We start from the raw sequence: 19,256 nt of genomic DNA, 5'->3' as shown, positions 1-19,256 counted from the left end.
GGCAGTGACACCTGGTGGCCAGTCGTGGTAAGGCACGGACGGTTTCCCCTAAAGCTGCAGTGACACCTGGTGGCCAATCGGGGTAAGGCACGGACGGTTTCCCCTAAAGCTGCAGTGACACCTGGCGGCCAGTCGGGGTAAGGCACGGACGGTTTCCCCTCGAGCGGCAGTGACACCTGGTGGCCAGTCGGTTTCCCCTAAAGCTGCAGTGACACCTGGTGGCCAGTCTGGATAAGGCACGGACGGTTTCCCCTAGAGCGGCAGTGACACCTGGTGGCCAGTCGGGGTAAGGCACGGACGGTTTCCCCTAAAGCTGCAGTGACACCTGGTGGCCAGTCGGGGTAAGGCACGGACGGTTTATCCTAGAGCCTCAGTGACACCTGGTGGCCAGTCGGCGTAAGGCACGGACGGTTTCCCCTAGAGCGGTAGTGACACCTGGTGGCCAGTCGGGGTAAGGCACGGAGGGTTTCCCCTAAAGCTGCAGTGACACCTGGTGGCCAGTCGGGGTTAGGCACGGACGGTTTCCCCTAGAGCGGCAGTGACACCTGGTGGCCAGTCGGGGTAAGGCACGGACAGTTTCCCCTACAGCTGCAGTGACACCTGGTGACCAGTCGGGGTAAGGCACGGACGGTTTCCCCTAGAGCGGCAGTGACACCTGGTGGCCAGTCGGGGTAAGGCACGGACGGTTTCCCCTAGAGCGGCAGTGACACCTGATGGCCAGTCGGGGTAAGGCACGGATGGTTTACCCTAGAGCTGCAGTGACACCTGGTGTCCAGTCGGGGTAAGGCACGGACGGTTTCCCCTAGAGCGGCAGTGACACCTGGTGGCCAGTCGGGGTAAGGCACGGACATTTTCCCCTAAAGCTGCAGTGACACCTGGTGGCCAGTCGGGGTAAGGCACGGACGGTTTCCCCTAAAGCTGCAGTGACACCTGGTGGCCAGTCGGGGTAAGGCACGTACGGTTTCCCCTAGAGCTGCAGTGACACCTGGAGGCCGGTCGGGGTAAGGCACGGACGGTTTCCCCTAGAGCGGCAGTGACACCTGGTGGCCAGTTGGTGTAAGGCACGGACGGTTTCCCCTAAAGCTGCAGTGACACCTGGTGGCCAATCGCGGTAAGGCACGGACTTTTTCCCCTAAAGCTGCAGTGACACCTGGCGGCCAGTCGGGGAAAGGCACGGACGGTTTCCCCTAGAGCTGCAGTGACACCTGGTGGCCAGTCGGGATAAGGCACGGACGGTTTCCCCTAGAACGGCAGTGACACCTGGCGGCCAGTTGGGGTAAGGCACGGACAGTTTCCCCTAGAGCTGCAGTGACACCTTGTGGCCAGTCGGGGTAAGGCACGGACGGTTTCCCCTAGAGCGGCAGTGACACCTGGTGGCCAGTCGGGGTAAGGCACGGACGGTTTCCGCTAGAGTGGCAGTGACACCTGGTGGCCAGTCGGGGTAAGGCATGGACGGTTTCCCCTAGAGCGGCAGTGACACCTGGTGGCCAGTCGGTGTAAGGCACGGACGGTTTCCCCTAAAGCTGCAGTGACACCTGGTGGCCAGTCTGGGTAAGGCACGGACGGTTTCCCCTAGAGCGGCAGTGACACCTGGTGGCCAGTCAGGGTAAGGCACGGACGGTTTCCCCTAGAGCTGCAGTGACACCTGGTGGCCAGTCGGGGTAAGGCACGGACGGTTTCCCCTGGAGCGGCAGTGACACCTGGTGGCCAGTCGGGGTAAGGCACGGACGGTTTCCCCTAGAGCGGCAGTGACACCTGGTGGCCAGTCGGGGTAAGGCACGGACGGTTTCCCCTAAAGCGGCAGTGACACTTGGTGGCCAGTCGGGGTAAGGCACGGACGGTTTCCCCTAAAGCGGCAGTGACACCTGGTGGCCAGTCGGGGTAAGGAACGGACGGTTTCCCCTAGAGCGGCAGTGACACCTGGTGGCCAGTCGGGGTAAGGCACGGACGGTTTCCCCTGGAGCGGCAGTGACACCTGGTGGCCAGTCGTGGTAAGGCACGGACGGTTTCCCCTAAAGCTGCAGTGACACCTGGTGGCCAATCGGGGTAAGGCACGGACGGTTTCCCCTAAAGCTGCAGTGACACCTGGCGGCCAGTCGGGGTAAGGCACGGACGGTTTCCCCTCGAGCGGCAGTGACACCTGGTGGCCAGTCGGTTTCCCCTAAAGCTGCAGTGACACCTGGTGGCCAGTCTGGATAAGGCACGGACGGTTTCCCCTAGAGCGGCAGTGACACCTGGTGGCCAGTCGGGGTAAGGCACGGACGGTTTCCCCTAAAGCTGCAGTGACACCTGGTGGCCAGTCGGGGTAAGGCACGGACGGTTTATCCTAGAGCGGCAGTGACACCTGGTGGCCAGTCGGCGTAAGGCACGGACGGTTTCCCCTAGAGCGGTAGTGACACCTGGTGGCCAGTCGGGGTAAGGCACGGACGGTTTCCCCTAGAGCGGCAGTGACACCTGGTGGCCAGTCGGGGTAAGGCACGGACGGTTTCCCCTAAAGCGGCAGTGACACCTGGTGGCCAGTCGGGGTAAGGCACGGATGGTTTCCCCTAGAGCGGCAGTGACACCTGGTGGCCAGTCGGGGTAAGGCACGGACGGTTTTCCGTAGAGCGGCAGTGACACCTGGTGGCCAGTCGGGGTAAGGCACGGACGGTTTCCCCTAAAGCTGCAGTGACACCTGGTGTCCAGTCGGGGTAAGGCACGGACGGTTTCCCCTAAAGCTGCAGTGACACCTGGTGGCCAGTCGGGGTAAGGAACGGATGGTTTCCCCTAGAGCTGCAGTGACACCTGGTGGCCAGTCGGGGTAAGGCACGGACGGTTTCCCCTAGAGCAGCAGTGACACCTGGCGGCCAGTTGGGGTAAGGCACGGACGGTTCCCCCTAGAGCGGCAGTGACACCTGATGGCCAGTCGGGGAAGGCACGGACGGTTTCCCCTAGAGCGACAGTGACATCTGGTGGCCAGTCGGGGTAAGGCACGGACGTTTTCCCGTAGAGCGGCAGTGAGACCTGGTGGCCAGTTGGGGTAAGGCACGGGCGGTTCCCCCTAGAGCGGCAGTGACACCTGATGGCCAGTCGGGGTAAGGCACTGACGGTTTCCCCTAGAGCGACAGTGACATCTGGTGGCCAGTCGGGGTAAGGCACGGACGGTTTCCCGTAGAGCGGCAGTGACACCTGGTGGCCAGTCGGGGTAAGGCACGGACGGTTTCCCCTAAAGCTGCAGTGACACCTGGTGTCCAGTCGGGGTAAGGCACGGACGGTTTCCCCTAGAGCGGCAGTGACACCTGGTGGCCAGTCGGGGTAAGGCACGGACATTTTCCCCTAAAGCTGCAGTGACACCTGGTGGCCAGTCGGGGTAAGGCACGGACGGTTTCCCCTAAAGCTGCAGTGACACCTGGTGGCCAGTCGGGGTAAGGCACGGACGGTTTCCCCTAGAGCTGCAGTGACACCTGGTGGCCAGTCGGGGTAAGGCACGGACGGTTTCCCCTAGAGCGGCAGTGACACCTCGTGGCCAGTTGGTGTAAGGCACGGACGGTTTCCCCTAAAGCTGCAGTGACACCTGGTGGCCAATCGGGGTAAGGCACGGACGGTTTCCCCTAGAGCTGCAGTGACACCTGGTGGCCAGTCGGGGTAAGGCACGGAAGGTTTCCCCTAAAGCTGCAGTGACACCTGGTGGCCAGTCGGGGTTAGGCACGGACGGTTTCCCCTAGAGCGGCAGTGACACCTGGTGGCCAGTCGGGGTAAGGCACGGACAGTTTCCCCTACAGCTGCAGTGACACCTGGTGGCCAGTCGGGGTAAGGCACGGACGGTTTCCCCTAGAGCGGCAGTGACACCTGGTGGCCAGTCGGGGTAAGGCACGGACGGTTTCCCCTAGAGCGGCAGTGACACCTGATGGCCAGTCGGGGTAAGGCACGGATGGTTTACCCTAGAGCGGCAGTGACACCTGGTGGCCAGTCGGGGTAAGGCACGGACGGTTTCCCCTAAAGCTGCAGTGACACCTGGTGGCCAGTCGGGGTAAGGCACGGACGGTTTCCCCTAAAGCTGCAGTGACACCTGGCGGCCAGTCGGGATAAGGCACGGACGGTTTCCCCTAGAACGGCAGTGACACCTGGCGGCCAGTAGGGGTAAGGCACGGACGGTTTCCCCTAGAGCGGCAGTGACACCTGGTGGCCAGTCGGGGTAAGGCACGGACGGTTTCCCCTAGAACTGCAGTGACACCTGGTGGCCAGTTGGGGTAAGGCACGGACGGTTTCTCCTAGAGCCGCAGTGAGACCTGGTGGCCAGTCGGGGTAAGGCACGGACGGTTTCCCCTAAAGCTGCAGTGACACCTGCTGGCCAGTCGGGGTAAGGCACGGACGGTTTCCCCTAGAGCTGCAGTGACACCTGGTGGCCAGTCGGGGTAAGGCACGGAGGGTTTCCCCTAAAGCTGCAGTGACACCTGGTGGCCAGTCTGGGTAAGGCACGGACGGTTTCCCCTAGAGCGGCAGTGACACCTGGTGGCCAGTCAGGGTAAGGCACGGATGGTTTCCCCTAAAGCTGCAGTGACACCTGGTGGCCAGTCGGGGTAAGGCACGGACGGTTTATCCTAGAGCGGCAGTGACACCTGGTGTCCAGTCGGGGTAAGGCACGGACGGTTTCCCCTAGAGCGGCAGTGACACCTGGTGGCCAGTCGGGGTAAGGCACGGACGGTTTCCCCTAGAGCGGCAGTGACACCTGGTGGCCAGTCGGGGTAAGGCACGGACGGTTTCCCCTAGAGCGGCAGTGACACCTGGTGGCCAGTCGGGGTAAGGCACGGACGGTTTTCCGTAGAGCGGCAGTGACACCTGGTGGCCAGTCGGGGTAAGGCACGGACGGTTTCCCCTAAAGCTGCAGTGACACCTGGTGTCCAGTCGGGGTAAGGCACGGACGGTTTCCCCTAAAGCTGCAGTGACACCTGGTGGCCAGTCGGGGTAAGGCACGGACGGTTTCCCCTAGAGCTGCAGTGACACCTGGTGGCCAGTCGGGGTAAGGCACGGACGGTTTCCCCTAGAGCGGCAGTGACACCTGGCGGCCAGTTGGGGTAAGGCACGGACGGTTTCCCCTAAAGCTGCAGTGACACCTGCTGGCCAATCGGGGTAAGGCACGGACGGTTTCCCCTAAAGCTGCAGTGACACCTGGCGGCTAGTCGGGGTAAGGCACGGACGGTTTCCCCTAGAGCTGCAGTGACACCTGGTGGCCAGTCGGGATAAGGCACGGACGGTTTCCCCTAGAACGGCAGTGACACCTGGCGGCCAGTTGGGGTAAGGCACGGACGGTTTCCCCTAGAGCTGCAGTGACACCTGCTGGCCAGTCGGGGTAAGGCACGGACGGTTTCCCCTAGAGCGGCAGTGACACCTGGCGGCCAGTCGGGGTAAGGCACGGACGGTTTCCCCTAGAGCTGCAGTGACACCTGGTGGCCAGTCGGGGTAAGGCACGGACGGTTTCCCCTAGAGCGGCAGTGACACCTGGTGGCCAGTCGGGGTAAGGCACGGACGTTTTCCCCTAGAGCGGCAGTGACACCTGGTGGCCAGTCGGGGTAAGGCACGGACGGTTCCCCCTAGAGCGGCAGTGACACATGATGGCCAGTCGGGGTAAGGCACGGACCGTTTCCCCTAGAGCGACAGTGACATCTGGTGGCCAGTCGGGGTAAGGCACGGACGGTTTCCCGTAGAGCGGCAGTGACACCTGGTGTCCAGTCGGGGTAAGGCACGGACGGTTTCCCCTAGAGCGGCAGTGACACCTGGTGGCCAGTCGGGGTAAGGCACGTTCGGTTTCCCCTAGAGCGGCAGTGACACCTGGTGGCCAGTCGGGGTAAGGCACGGACGGTTTCCCCTAAAGCGGCAGTGACACCTGGTGGCCAGTCGGGGTAAGGCACGGATGGTTTCCCCTAGAGCGGCAGTGACACCTGGTGGCCAGTCGGGGTAAGGCACGGAGGGTTTTCCGTAGAGCGGCAGTGACACCTGGTGGCCAGTCGGGGTAAGGCACGGACGGTTTCCCCTAAAGCTGCAGTGACACCTGGTGTCCAGTCGGGGTAAGGCACGGACGGTTTCCCCTAAAGCTGCAGTGACACCTGGCGGCCAGTCGGGGTAAGGCACGGACGGTTTCCCCTAAAGCTGCAGTGACACCTGGTGGCCAGTCGGGGTAAGGCACGGACGGTTTCCCCTAGAGCGGCAGTGACACCTGGTGGCCAGTCGGGGTAAGGCACGGACGGTTTCCCCTAGAGCGGCAGTGACACCTGGTGGCCAGTCGGGGTAAGGCACGGACGGTTTCCCCTAAAGCGGCAGTGACACCTGGTGGCCAGTCGGGGTAAGGCACGGATGGTTTCCCCTAGAGCGGCAGTGACACCTGGTGGCCAGTCGGGGTAAGGCACGGACGGTTTTCCGTAGAGCGGCAGTGACACCTGGTGGCCAGTCGGGGTAAGGCACGGACGGTTTCCCCTAAAGCTGCAGTGACACCTGGTGTCCAGTCGGGGTAAGGCACGGACGGTTTCCCCTAAAGCTGCAGTGACACCTGGTGGCCAGTCGGGGTAAGGCACGGACGGTTTCCCCTAGAGCTGCAGTGACACCTGGTGGCCAGTTGGGGTAAGGCACGGACGGTTTCCCCTAGAGCGGCAGTGACACCTGGCGGCCAGTTGGGGTAAGGCACGGACGGTTTCCCCTAAAGCTGCAGTGACACCTGCTGGCCAATCGGGGTAAGGCACGGACGGTTTCCCCTAAAGCTGCAGTGACACCTGGCGGCTAGTCGGGGTAAGGCACGGACGGTTTCCCCTAGAGCTGCAGTGACACCTGGTGGCCAGTCGGGATAAGGCACGGACGGTTTCCCCTAGAACGGCAGTGACACCTGGCGGCCAGTTGGGGTAAGGCACGGACGGTTTCCCCTAGAGCTGCAGTGACACCTGGTGGCCAGTCGGGGTAAGGCACGGACGGTTTCCCCTAGAGCGGCAGTGACACCTGGCGGCCAGTCGGGGTAAGGCACGGACGGTTTCCCCTAGAGCTGCAGTGACACCTGGTGGCCAGTCGGGGTAAGGCACGGACGGTTTCCCCTAGAGCGGCAGTGACACCTGGTGGCCAGTCGGGGTAAGGCACGGACGTTTTCCCCTAGAGCGGCAGTGACACCTGGTGGCCAGTCGGGGTAAGGCACGGACGGTTCCCCCTAGAGCGGCAGTGACACATGATGGCCAGTCGTGGTAAGGCACGGACCGTTTCCCCTAGAGCGACAGTGACATCTGGTGGCCAGTCGGGGTAAGGCACGGACGGTTTCCCGTAGAGCGGCAGTGACACCTGGTGGCCAGTCGGGGTAAGGCACGGACGGTTTCCCCTAAAGCTGCAGTGACACCTGGTGTCCAGTCGGGGTAAGGCACGGACGGTTTCCCCTAGAGCGGCAGTGACACCTGGTGGCCAGTCGGGGTAAGGCACGGACATTTTCCCCTAAAGCTGCAGTGACACCTGGTGGCCAGTCGGGGTAAGGCACGGACGGTTTCCCCTAAAGCTGCAGTGACACCTGGTGGCCAGTCGGGGTAAGGCACGTACGGTTTCCCCTAGAGCTGCAGTGACACCTGGAGGCCAGTCGGGGTAAGGCACGGACGGTTTCCCCTCGAGCGGCAGTGACACCTGGTGGCCAGTCGGGGTAAGGCACGGACGGTTCCCCCTAGAGCGGCAGTGACACCTGGTGGCCAGTCGGGGTAAGGCACGGACGGTTTCCCCTAGAGCGGCAGTGACACCTGGTGGCCAGTCGGGGTAAGGCACGGACGGTTCCCCCTAGAGCGGCAGTGACACCTGATGGCCAGTCGGGGTAAGGCACGGACGGTTTCCCCTAGAGCGACAGTGACACCTGGTGGCCAGTCGGGGTAAGGCACGGACGGTTTCCCCTAGACCGCAGTGACACCTGGTGGCCAGTCGGGGTAAGGCACGGACGGTTTACCCTAGAGCTGCAGTGACACCTGGCGGCCAGTCGGGGTAAGGCACGGAGGGTTTCCCCTAAAGCTGCAGTGACACCTGGTGGCCAGTCTGGGTAAGGCACGGACGGTTTCCCCTAGAGCGGCAGTGACACCTGGTGGCCAGTCGGGGTAAGGCACGGACGGTTTCCCCTAAAGCTGCAGTGACACCTGGTGGCCAGTCGGGGTAAGGCACGGACGGTTTCCCCTGGAGCGGCAGTGACACCTGGTGGCCAGTCGGGGTAAGGCACGGACGGTTTCCCCTAGAGCGGCAGTGACACCTGGTGGCCAGTCGGGGTAAGGCACGGACGGTTTCCCCTAAAGCGGCAGTGACACTTGGTGGCCAGTCGGGGTAAGGCACGGACGGTTTCCCCTAAAGCGGCAGTGACACCTGGTGGCCAGTCGGGGTAAGGCACGGACGGTTTCCCCTAGAGCGGCAGTGACACCTGGTGGCCAGTCGGGGTAAGGCACGGACGGTTTCCCCTGGAGCGGCAGTGACACCTGGTGGCCAGTCGTGGTAAGGCACGGACGGTTTCCCCTAAAGCTGCAGTGACACCTGGTGGCCAATCGGGGTAAGGCACGGACGGTTTCCCCTAAAGCTGCAGTGACACCTGGCGGCCAGTCGGGGTAAGGCACGGACGGTTTCCCCTCGAGCGGCAGTGACACCTGGTGGCCAGTCGGTTTCCCCTAAAGCTGCAGTGACACCTGGTGGCCAGTCTGTATAAGGCACGGACGGTTTCCCCTAGAGCGGCAGTGACACCTGGTGGCCAGTCGGGGTAAGGCACGGACGGTTTCCCCTAAAGCTGCAGTGACACCTGGTGGCCAGTCGGGGTAAGGCACGGACGGTTTATCCTAGAGCGGCAGTGACACCTGGTGGCCAGTCGGCGTAAGGCACGGACGGTTTCCCCTAGAGCGGTAGTGACACCTGGTGGCCAGTCGGGGTAAGGCACGGACGGTTTCCCCTAGAGCGGCAGTGACACCTGGTGGCCAGTCGGGGTAAGGCACGGACGGTTTCCCCTAAAGCGGCAGTGACACCTGGTGGCCAGTCGGGGTAAGGCACGGATGGTTTCCCCTAGAGCGGCAGTGACACCTGGTGGCCAGTCGGGGTAAGGCACGGACGGTTTTCCGTAGAGCGGCAGTGACACCTGGTGGCCAGTCGGGGTAAGGCACGGACGGTTTCCCCTAAAGCTGCAGTGACACCTGGTGTCCAGTCGGGGTAAGGCACGGACGGTTTCCCCTAAAGCTGCAGTGACACCTGGTGGCCAGTCGGGGTAAGGAACGGATGGTTTCCCCTAGAGCTGCAGTGACACCTGGTGGCCAGTCGGGGTAAGGCACGGACGGTTTCCCCTAGAGCGGCAGTGACACCTGGCGGCCAGTTGGGGTAAGGCACGGACGGTTCCCCCTAGAGCGGCAGTGACACCTGATGGCCAGTCGGGGAAGGCACGGACGGTTTCCCCTAGAGCGACAGTGACATCTGGTGGCCAGTCGGGGTAAGGCACGGACGTTTTCCCGTAGAGCGGCAGTGAGACCTGGTGGCCAGTTGGGGTAAGGCACGGGCGGTTCCCCCTAGAGCGGCAGTGACACCTGATGGCCAGTCGGGGTAAGGCACTGACGGTTTCCCCTAGAGCGACAGTGACATCTGGTGGCCAGTCGGGGTAAGGCACGGACGGTTTCCCGTAGAGCGGCAGTGACACCTGGTGGCCAGTCGGGGTAAGGCACGGACGGTTTCCCCTAAAGCTGCAGTGACACCTGGTGTCCAGTCGGGGTAAGGCACGGACGGTTTCCCCTAGAGCGGCAGTGACACCTGGTGGCCAGTCGGGGTAAGGCACGGACATTTTCCCCTAAAGCTGCAGTGACACCTGGTGGCCAGTCGGGGTAAGGCACGGACGGTTTCCCCTAAAGCTGCAGTGACACCTGGTGGCCAGTCGGGGTAAGGCACGGACGGTTTCCCCTAGAGCTGCAGTGACACCTGGTGGCCAGTCGGGGTAAGGCACAGACGGTTTCCCCTAGAGCGGCAGTGACACCTCGTGGCCAGTTGGTGTAAGGCACGGACGGTTTCCCCTAAAGCTGCAGTGACACCTGGTGGCCAATCGGGGTAAGGCACGGACGGTTTCCCCTAGAGCTGCAGTGACACCTGGTGGCCAGTCGGGGTAAGGCACGGAAGGTTTCCCCTAAAGCTGCAGTGACACCTGGTGGCCAGTCGGGGTTAGGCACGGACGGTTTCCCCTAGAGCGGCAGTGACACCTGGTGGCCAGTCGGGGTAAGGCACGGACAGTTTCCCCTACAGCTGCAGTGACACCTGGTGGCCAGTCGGGGTAAGGCACGGACGGTTTCCCCTAGAGCGGCAGTGACACCTGGTGGCCAGTCGGGGTAAGGCACGGACGGTTTCCCCTAGAGCGGCAGTGACACCTGATGGCCAGTCGGGGTAAGGCACGGATGGTTTACCCTAGAGCGGCAGTGACACCTGGTGGCCAGTCGGGGTAAGGCACGGACGGTTTCCCCTAAAGCTGCAGTGACACCTGGTGGCCAGTCGGGGTAAGGCACGGACGGTTTCCCCTAAAGCTGCAGTGACACCTGGCGGCCAGTCGGGATAAGGCACGGACGGTTTCCCCTAGAACGGCAGTGACACCTGGCGGCCAGTAGGGGTAAGGCACGGACGGTTTCCCCTAGAGCGGCAGTGACACCTGGTGGCCAGTCGGGGTAAGGCACGGACGGTTTCCCCTAGAGCGGCAGTGACACCTGGTGGCCAGTCGGGGTAAGGCACGGACGGTTTCCCCTAGAACTGCAGTGACACCTGGTGGCCAGTTGGGGTAAGGCACGGACGGTTTCTCCTAGAGCCGCAGTGAGACCTGGTGGCCAGTCGGGGTAAGGCACGGACGGTTTCCCCTAAAGCTGCAGTGACACCTGCTGGCCAGTCGGGGTAAGGCACGGACGGTTTCCCCTAGAGCTGCAGTGACACCTGGTGGCCAGTCGGGGTAAGGCACGGAGGGTTTCCCCTAAAGCTGCAGTGACACCTGGTGGCCAGTCTGGGTAAGGCACGGACGGTTTCCCCTAGAGCGGCAGTGACACCTGGTGGCCAGTCAGGGTAAGGCACGGATGGTTTCCCTAAAGCTGCAGTGACACCTGGTGGCCAGTCGGGGTAAGGCACGGACGGTTTATCCTAGAGCGGCAGTGACACCTGGTGTCCAGTCGGGGTAAGGCACGGACGGTTTCCCCTAGAGCGGCAGTGACACCTGGTGGCCAGTCGGGGTAAGGCACGGACGGTTTCCCCTAGAGCGGCAGTGACACCTGGTGGCCAGTCGGGGTAAGGCACGGACGGTTTCCCCTAGAGCGGCAGTGACACCTGGTGGCCAGTCGGGGTAAGGCACGGACGGTTTTCCGTAGAGCGGCAGTGACACCTGGTGGCCAGTCGGGGTAAGGCACGGACGGTTTCCCCTAAAGCTGCAGTGACACCTGGTGTCCAGTCGGGGTAAGGCACGGACGGTTTCCCCTAAAGCTGCAGTGACACCTGGTGGCCAGTCGGGGTAAGGCACGGACGGTTTCCCCTAGAGCTGCAGTGACACCTGGTGGCCAGTCGGGGTAAGGCACGGACGGTTTCCCCTAGAGCGGCAGTGACACCTGGCGGCCAGTTGGGGTAAGGCACGGACGGTTTCCCCTAAAGCTGCAGTGACACCTGCTGGCCAATCGGGGTAAGGCACGGACGGTTTCCCCTAAAGCTGCAGTGACACCTGGCGGCTAGTCGGGGTAAGCACGGACGGTTTCCCCTAGAGCTGCAGTGACACCTGGTGGCCATCGGGATAAGGCACGGACGGTTTCCCCTAGAACGGCAGTGACACCTGGCGGCCAGTTGGGGTAAGGCACGGACGGTTTCCCCTAGAGCTGCAGTGACACCTGGTGGCCAGTCGGGGTAAGGCACGGACGGTTCCCCCTAGAGCGGCAGTGACACCTGGCGGCCAGTCGGGGTAAGGCACGGACCGGTTTTCCCTAGAGCTGCAGTGACACCTGGTGGCCAGTCGGGGTAAGGCACGGACGGTTTCCCCTAGAGCGGCAGTGACACCTGGTGGCCAGTCGGGGTAAGGCACAGACGTTTTCCCCTAGAGCGGCAGTGACACCTGGTGGCCAGTCGGGGTAAGGCACGGACGGTTCCCCCTAGAGCGGCAGTGACACATGATGGCCAGTCGGGGTAAGGCACGGACCGTTTCCCCTAGAGCGACAGTGACATCTGGTGGCCAGTCGGGGTAAGGCACGGACGGTTTCCCGTAGAGCGGCAGTGACACCTGGTGTCCAGTCGGGGTAAGGCACGGACGGTTTCCCCTAGAGCGGCAGTGACACCTGGTGGCCAGTCGGGGTAAGGCACGTTCGGTTTCCCCTAGAGCGGCAGTGACACCTGGTGGCCAGTCGGGGTAAGGCACGGACGGTTTCCCCTAAAGCGGCAGTGACACCTGGTGGCCAGTCGGGGTAAGGCACGGATGGTTTCCCCTAGAGCGGCAGTGACACCTGGTGGCCAGTCGGGGTAAGGCACGGAGGGTTTTCCGTAGAGCGGCAGTGACACCTGGTGGCCAGTCGGGGTAAGGCACGGACGGTTTCCCCTAAAGCTGCAGTGACACCTGGTGTCCAGTCGGGGTAAGGCACGGACGGTTTCCCCTAAAGCTGCAGTGACACCTGGCGGCCAGTCGGGGTAAGGCACGGACGGTTTCCCCTAAAGCTGCAGTGACACCTGGTGGCCAGTCGGGGTAAGGCACGGACGGTTTCCCCTAGAGCGGCAGTGACACCTGGTGGCCAGTCGGGGTAAGGCACGGACGGTTTCCCCTAGAGCGGCAGTGACACCTGGTGGCCAGTCGGGGTAAGGCACGGACGGTTTCCCCTAAAGCGGCAGTGACACCTGGTGGCCAGTCGGGGTAAGGCACGGATGGTTTCCCCTAGAGCGGCAGTGACACCTGGTGGCCAGTCGGGGTAAGGCACGGACGGTTTTCCGTAGAGCGGCAGTGACACCTCGTGGCCAGTCGGGGTAAGGCACGGACGGTTTCCCCTAAAGCTGCAGTGACACCTGGTGTCCAGTCGGGGTAAGGCACGGACGGTTTCCCCTAAAGCTGCAGTGACACCTGGTGGCCAGTCGGGGTAAGGCACGGACGGTTTCCCCTAGAGCTGCAGTGACACCTGGTGGCCAGTTGGGGTAAGGCACGGACGGTTTCCCCTAGAGCGGCAGTGACACCTGGCGGCCAGTTGGGGTAAGGCACGGACGGTTTCCCCTAAAGCTGCAGTGACACCTGCTGGCCAATCGGGGTAAGGCACGGACGGTTTCCCCTAAAGCTGCAGTGACACCTGGCGGCTAGTCGGGGTAAGGCACGGACGGTTTCCCCTAGAGCTGCAGTGACACCTGGTGGCCAGTCGGGATAAGGCACGGACGGTTTCCCCTAGAACGGCAGTGACACCTGGCGGCCAGTTGGGGTAAGGCACGGACGGTTTCCCCTAGAGCTGCAGTGACACCTGGTGGCCAGTCGGGGTAAGGCACGGACGGTTTCCCCTAGAGCGGCAGTGACACCTGGCGGCCAGTCGGGGTAAGGCACGGACGGTTTCCCCTAGAGCTGCAGTGACACCTGGTGGCCAGTCGGGGTAAGGCACGGACGGTTTCCCCTAGAGCGGCAGTGACACCTGGTGGCCAGTCGGGGTAAGGCACGGACGTTTTCCCCTAGAGCGGCAGTGACACCTGGTGGCCAGTCGGGGTAAGGCACGGACGGTTCCCCCTAGAGCGGCAGTGACACATGATGGCCAGTCGTGGTAAGGCACGGACCGTTTCCCCTAGAGCGACAGTGACATCTGGTGGCCAGTCGGGGTAAGGCACGGACGGTTTCCCGTAGAGCGGCAGTGACACCTGGTGGCCAGTCGGGGTAAGGCACGGACGGTTTCCCCTAAAGCTGCAGTGACACCTGGTGTCCAGTCGGGGTAAGGCACGGACGGTTTCCCCTAGAGCGGCAGTGACACCTGGTGGCCAGTCGGGGTAAGGCACGGACATTTTCCCCTAAAGCTGCAGTGACACCTGGTGGCCAGTCGGGGTAAGGCACGGACGGTTTCCCCTAAAGCTGCAGTGACACCTGGTGGCCAGTCGGGGTAAGGCACGTACGGTTTCCCCTAGAGCTGCAGTGACACCTGGAGGCCAGTCGGGGTAAGGCACGGACGGTTTCCCCTCGAGCGGCAGTGACACCTGGTGGCCAGTCGGGGTAAGGCACGGACGGTTCCCCCTAGAGCGGCAGTGACACCTGGTGGCCAGTCGGGGTAAGGCACGGACGGTTTCCCCTAGAGCGGCAGTGACACCTGGTGGCCAGTCGGGGTAAGGCACGGACGGTTCCCCCTAGAGCGGCAGTGACACCTGATGGCCAGTCGGGGTAAGGCACGGACGGTTTCCCCTAGAGCGACAGTGACACCTGGTGGCCAGTCGGGGTAAGGCACGGACGGTTTCCCCTAGACCGCAGTGACACCTGGTGGCCAGTCGGGGTAAGGCACGGACGGTTTACCCTAGAGCTGCAGTGACACCTGGCGGCCAGTCGGGGTAAGGCACGGAGGGTTTCCCCTAAAGCTGCAGTGACACCTGGTGGCCAGTCTGGGTAAGGCACGGACGGTTTCCCCTAGAGCGGCAGTGACACCTGGTGGCCAGTCGGGGTAAGGCACGGACGTTTTCCCCTAAAGCGGCAGTGACACCTGGTGGCCAGTCGGGGTAAGGCACGGACGGTTCCCCCTAGAGCGGCAGTGACACATGATGGCCAGTCGGGGTCAGGCACGGACCGTTTCCCCTAGAGCGACAGTGACATCTGGTGGCCAGTCGGGGTAAGGCACGGACGGTTTCCCGTAGAGCGGCAGTGACACGTGGTGGCCAGTCGGGGTAAGGCACGGACGGTTTCCCCTAGAGCGGCAGTGACACCTGGTTGCCAGTTGGTGTAAGGCACGGACGGTTTCCCCTAAAGCTGCAGTGACACCTGGTGGCCAATCGCGGTAAGGCACGGACTTTTTCCCCTAAAGCTGCAGTGACACCTGGCGGCCAGTCGGGGAAAGGCACGGACGGTTTCCCCTAGAGCTGCAGTGACACCTGGTGGCCAGTCGGGATAAGGCACGGACGGTTTCCCCTAGAACGGCAGTGACACCTGGCGGCCAGTTGGGGTAAGGCACGGACAGTTTCCCCTAGAGCTGCAGTGACACCTTGTGGCCAGTCGGGGTAAGGCACGGACGGTTTCCCCTAGAGCGGCAGTGACACCTGGTGGCCAGTCGGGGTAAGGCACGGACGGTTTCCGCTAGAGTGGCAGTGACACCTGGTGGCCAGTCGGGGTAAGGCATGGACGGTTTCCCCTAGAGCGGCAGTGACACCTGGTGGCCAGTCGGTGTAAGGCACGGACGGTTTCCCCTAAAGCTGCAGTGACACCTGGTGGCCAGTCTGGGTAAGGCACGGACGGTTTCCCCTAGAGCGGCAGTGACACCTGGTGGCCAGTCAGGGTAAGGCACGGACGGTTTCCCCTAGAGCTGCAGTGACACCTGGTGGCCAGTCGGGGTAAGGCACGGACGGTTTCCCCTGGAGCGGCAGTGACACCTGGTGGCCAGTCGGGGTAAGGCACGGACGGTTTCCCCTAGAGCGGCAGTGACACCTGGTGGCCAGTCGGGGTAAGGCACGGACGGTTTCCCCTAAAGCGGCAGTGACACTTGGTGGCCAGTCGGGGTAAGGCACGGACGGTTTCCCCTAAAGCGGCAGTGACACCTGGTGGCCAGTCGGGGTAAGGCACGGACGGTTTCCCCTAGAGCGGCAGTGACACCTGGTGGCCAGTCGGGGTAAGGCACGGACGGTTTCCCCTGGAGCGGCAGTGACACCTGGTGGCCAGTCGTGGTAAGGCACGGACGGTTTCCCCTAAAGCTGCAGTGACACCTGGTGGCCAATCGGGGTAAGGCACGGACGGTTTCCCCTAAAGCTGCAGTGACACCTGGCGGCCAGTCGGGGTAAGGCACGGACGGTTTCCCCTCGAGCAGCAGTGACACCTGGTGGCCAGTCGGTTTCCCCTAAAGCTGCAGTGACACCTGGTGGCCAGTCTGGATAGGGCACGGACGGTTTCCCCTAGAGCGGCAGTGACACCTGGTGGCCAGTCGGGGTAAGGCACGGACGGTTTCCCCTAAAGCTGCAGTGACACCTGGTGTCCAGTCGGGGTAAGGCACGGACGGTTTATCCTAGAGCGGCAGTGACACCTGGTAGCCAGTCGGCGTAAGGCACGGACGGTTTCCCCTAGAGCGGTAGTGACACCTGGTGGCCAGTCGGGGTAAGGCACGGACGGTTTCCCCTAGAGCGGCAGTGACACCTGGTGGCCAGTCGGGGTAAGGCACGGACGGTTTCCCCTAAAGCGGCAGTGACACCTGGTGGCCAGTCGGGGTAAGGCACGGATGGTTTCCCCTAGAGCGGCAGTGACACCTGGTGGCCAGTCGGGGTAAGGCACGGACGGTTTTCCGTAGAGCGGCAGTGACACCTGGTGGCCAGTCGGGGTAAGGCACGGACGGTTTCCCCTAAAGCTGCAGTGACACCTGGTGTCCAGTCGGGGTAAGGCACGGACGGTTTCCCCTAAAGCTGCAGTGACACCTGGTGGCCAGTCGGGGTAAGGCACGGATGGTTTCCCCTAGAGCTGCAGTGACACCTGGTGGCCAGTCGGGGTAAGGCACGGACGGTTTCCCCTAGAGCGGCAGTGACACCTGGCGGCCAGTTGGGGTAAGGCACGGACGGTTCCCCCTAGAGCGGCAGTGACACCTGATGGCCAGTCGGGGAAGGCACGGACGGTTTCCCCTAGAGCGACAGTGACATCTGGTGGCCAGTCGGGGTAAGGCACGGACGTTTTCCCGTAGAGCGGCAGTGAGACCTGGTGGCCAGTTGGGGTAAGGCACGGGCGGTTCCCCCTAGAGCGGCAGTGACACCTGATGGCCAGTCGGGGTAAGGCACTGACGGTTTCCCCTAGAGCGACAGTGACATCTGGTGGCCAGTCGGGGTAAGGCACGGACGGTTTCCCGTAGAGCGGCAGTGACACCTGGTGGCCAGTCGGGGTAAGGCACGGACGGTTTCCCCTAGAGCGGCAGTGACACCTGGTGGCCAGTCGGGGTAAGGCACGGACATTTTCCCCTAAAGCTGCAGTGACACCTGGTGGCCAGTCGGGGTAAGGCACGGACGGTTTCCCCTAAAGCTGCAGTGACACCTGGTGGCCAGTCGGGGTAAGGCACGGACGGTTTCCCCTACAGCTGCAGTGACACCTGGTGGCCAGTCGGGGTAAGGCACGGACGGTTTCCCCTAGAGCGGCAGTGACACCTCGTGGCCAGTCGGTGTAAGGCACGGACGGTTTCCCCTAAAGCTGCAGTGACACCTGGTGGCCAATCGGGGTAAGGCACGGACGGTTTCCCCTAGAGCTGCAGTGACACCTGGTGGCCAGTCGGGGTAAGGCACGGAGGGTTTCCCCTAAAGCTGCAGTGACACCTGGTGGCCAGTCGGGGTTAGGCACGGACGGTTTCCCCTAGAGCGGCAGTGACACCTGGTGGCCAGTCGGGGTAAGGCACGGACGGTTTCCCCTAAAGCTGCAGTGACACCTGGTGGCCAGTCGGGGTAAGGCACGGACGGTTTCCCCTAAAGCGGCAGTGACACCTGGTGGCCAGTCGGGGTAAGGCACGGACGGTTTCCCCAAGAGCGGCAGTGACACCAGGTGGCCAGTCGGGGTAAGGCACGGACGGTTTCCCCTAGAGCGGCAGTGACACCTGGTGGCCAGTCGGGGTAAGGCACGGACGGTTTCCCCTAGAGCGGCAGTGACACCTGTTGGCCAGTCGGGGTAAGGCACGGACGGTTCCCCCTAGAGCGGCAGTGACACCTGATGGCCGGTCGGGGTAAGGCACGGACGGTTTCCCCTAGAGCGACAGTGACACCTGGTGGCCAGTTGGGGGAAGGCACGGACGGTTTCCCCTAGACCGCAGTGACACCTGGTGGCCCGTCGGGGTAAGGCACGGACGGTTTCCCCTAGAACTGCAGTGACACCTGGTGGCCAGTTGGGGTAAGGACGGACGGTTTCACCTAGAGCCGCAGTGACACCTGGTGGCCAGTCGGGGTCAGGCACGGACGGTTTCCCCTAAATCTGCAGTGACACCTGCTGGCCAGTCGGGGTAAGGCACGGACGGTTTCCCCTAGAGCTGCAGTGACAGCTGGTGGCCAGTCGGGGTAAGGCACGGAGGGTTTCCCCTAAAGCTGCAGTGACACCTGGTGGCCAGTCTGGGTAAGGCACGGACGGTTTCCCCTAGAGCGGCAGTGACACCTGGTGGCCAGTCGGGGTAAGGCACGGACGGTTTCCCCTAGAACTGCAGTGACACCTGGTGGCCAGTCGGGGTAAGGCACGGACGGTTTGCCCTAAAGCTGCAGTGACACCTGGTGTCCAGTCGGGGTAAGGCACGGACGGTTTCCCCTAGAGCAGCAGTGACACCTGGTGGCCAGTCGGGGTAAGGCACGGACATTTTCCCCTAAAGCTGCAGTGACACCTGGTGGCCAGTCGGGGTAAGGCACGGACGGTTTCCCCTAAAGCTGCAGTGACACCTGGTGGCCAGTCGGGGTAAGGCACGGACGGTTTCCCCTAGAGCTGCAGTGACACCTGGTGGCCAGTCGGGGTAAGGCACGGACGGTTTCCCCTAGAGCGGCAGTGACACCTGGTGGCCAGTTGGGGTAAGGCACGGACGGTTTCCCCTAAAGCTGCAGTGACACCTGGTGGCCAATCGGGGTAAGGCACGGACGGTTTCCCCTAAAGCTGCAGTGACACCTGGCGGCCAGTCGGGGTAACGCACGGACGGTTTCCCCTAAAGCTGCAGTGACACCTGGTGGCCAATCGGGGTAAGGCACGGACGGTTTCACCTAGAGCTGCAGTGACACCTGGTGGCCAGTTGGTGTAAGGCACGGACGGTTTCCCCTACAGCTGCAGTGACACCTGGTGGCCAGTCGGGGTAAGGCACGGACGGTTTCCCCTAGAGCGGCAGTGACACCTGGTGGCCAGTCGGGGTAAGGCACGGACGGTTTCCCCTAGAGCGGCAGTGACACCTGATGGCCAGTCGGGGTAAGGCGCGGACGGTTTCCCCTAGAGCGGCAGTGACACCTGGTGGCCAGTCGGGGTAAGGCACGGACGGTTTCCCCTAAAGCTGCAGTGACACCTGGTGGCCAGTCGGGGTAAGGCACGGACGGCTTCCCCTAAAGCTGCAGTGACACCTGGTGGCCAGTCGGGGTAAGGCACGGACGGTTTCCCCTAAAGCTGCAGTGACACCTGGCGGCCAGTC

This window comes from Natator depressus, chromosome 28 (assembly GCF_965152275.1).
Source record: "Natator depressus isolate rNatDep1 chromosome 28, rNatDep2.hap1, whole genome shotgun sequence".
NCBI classification, from domain to species: domain Eukaryota; kingdom Metazoa; phylum Chordata; order Testudines; family Cheloniidae; genus Natator; species Natator depressus.
This window is presented reverse-complemented; position numbering follows the sequence as displayed.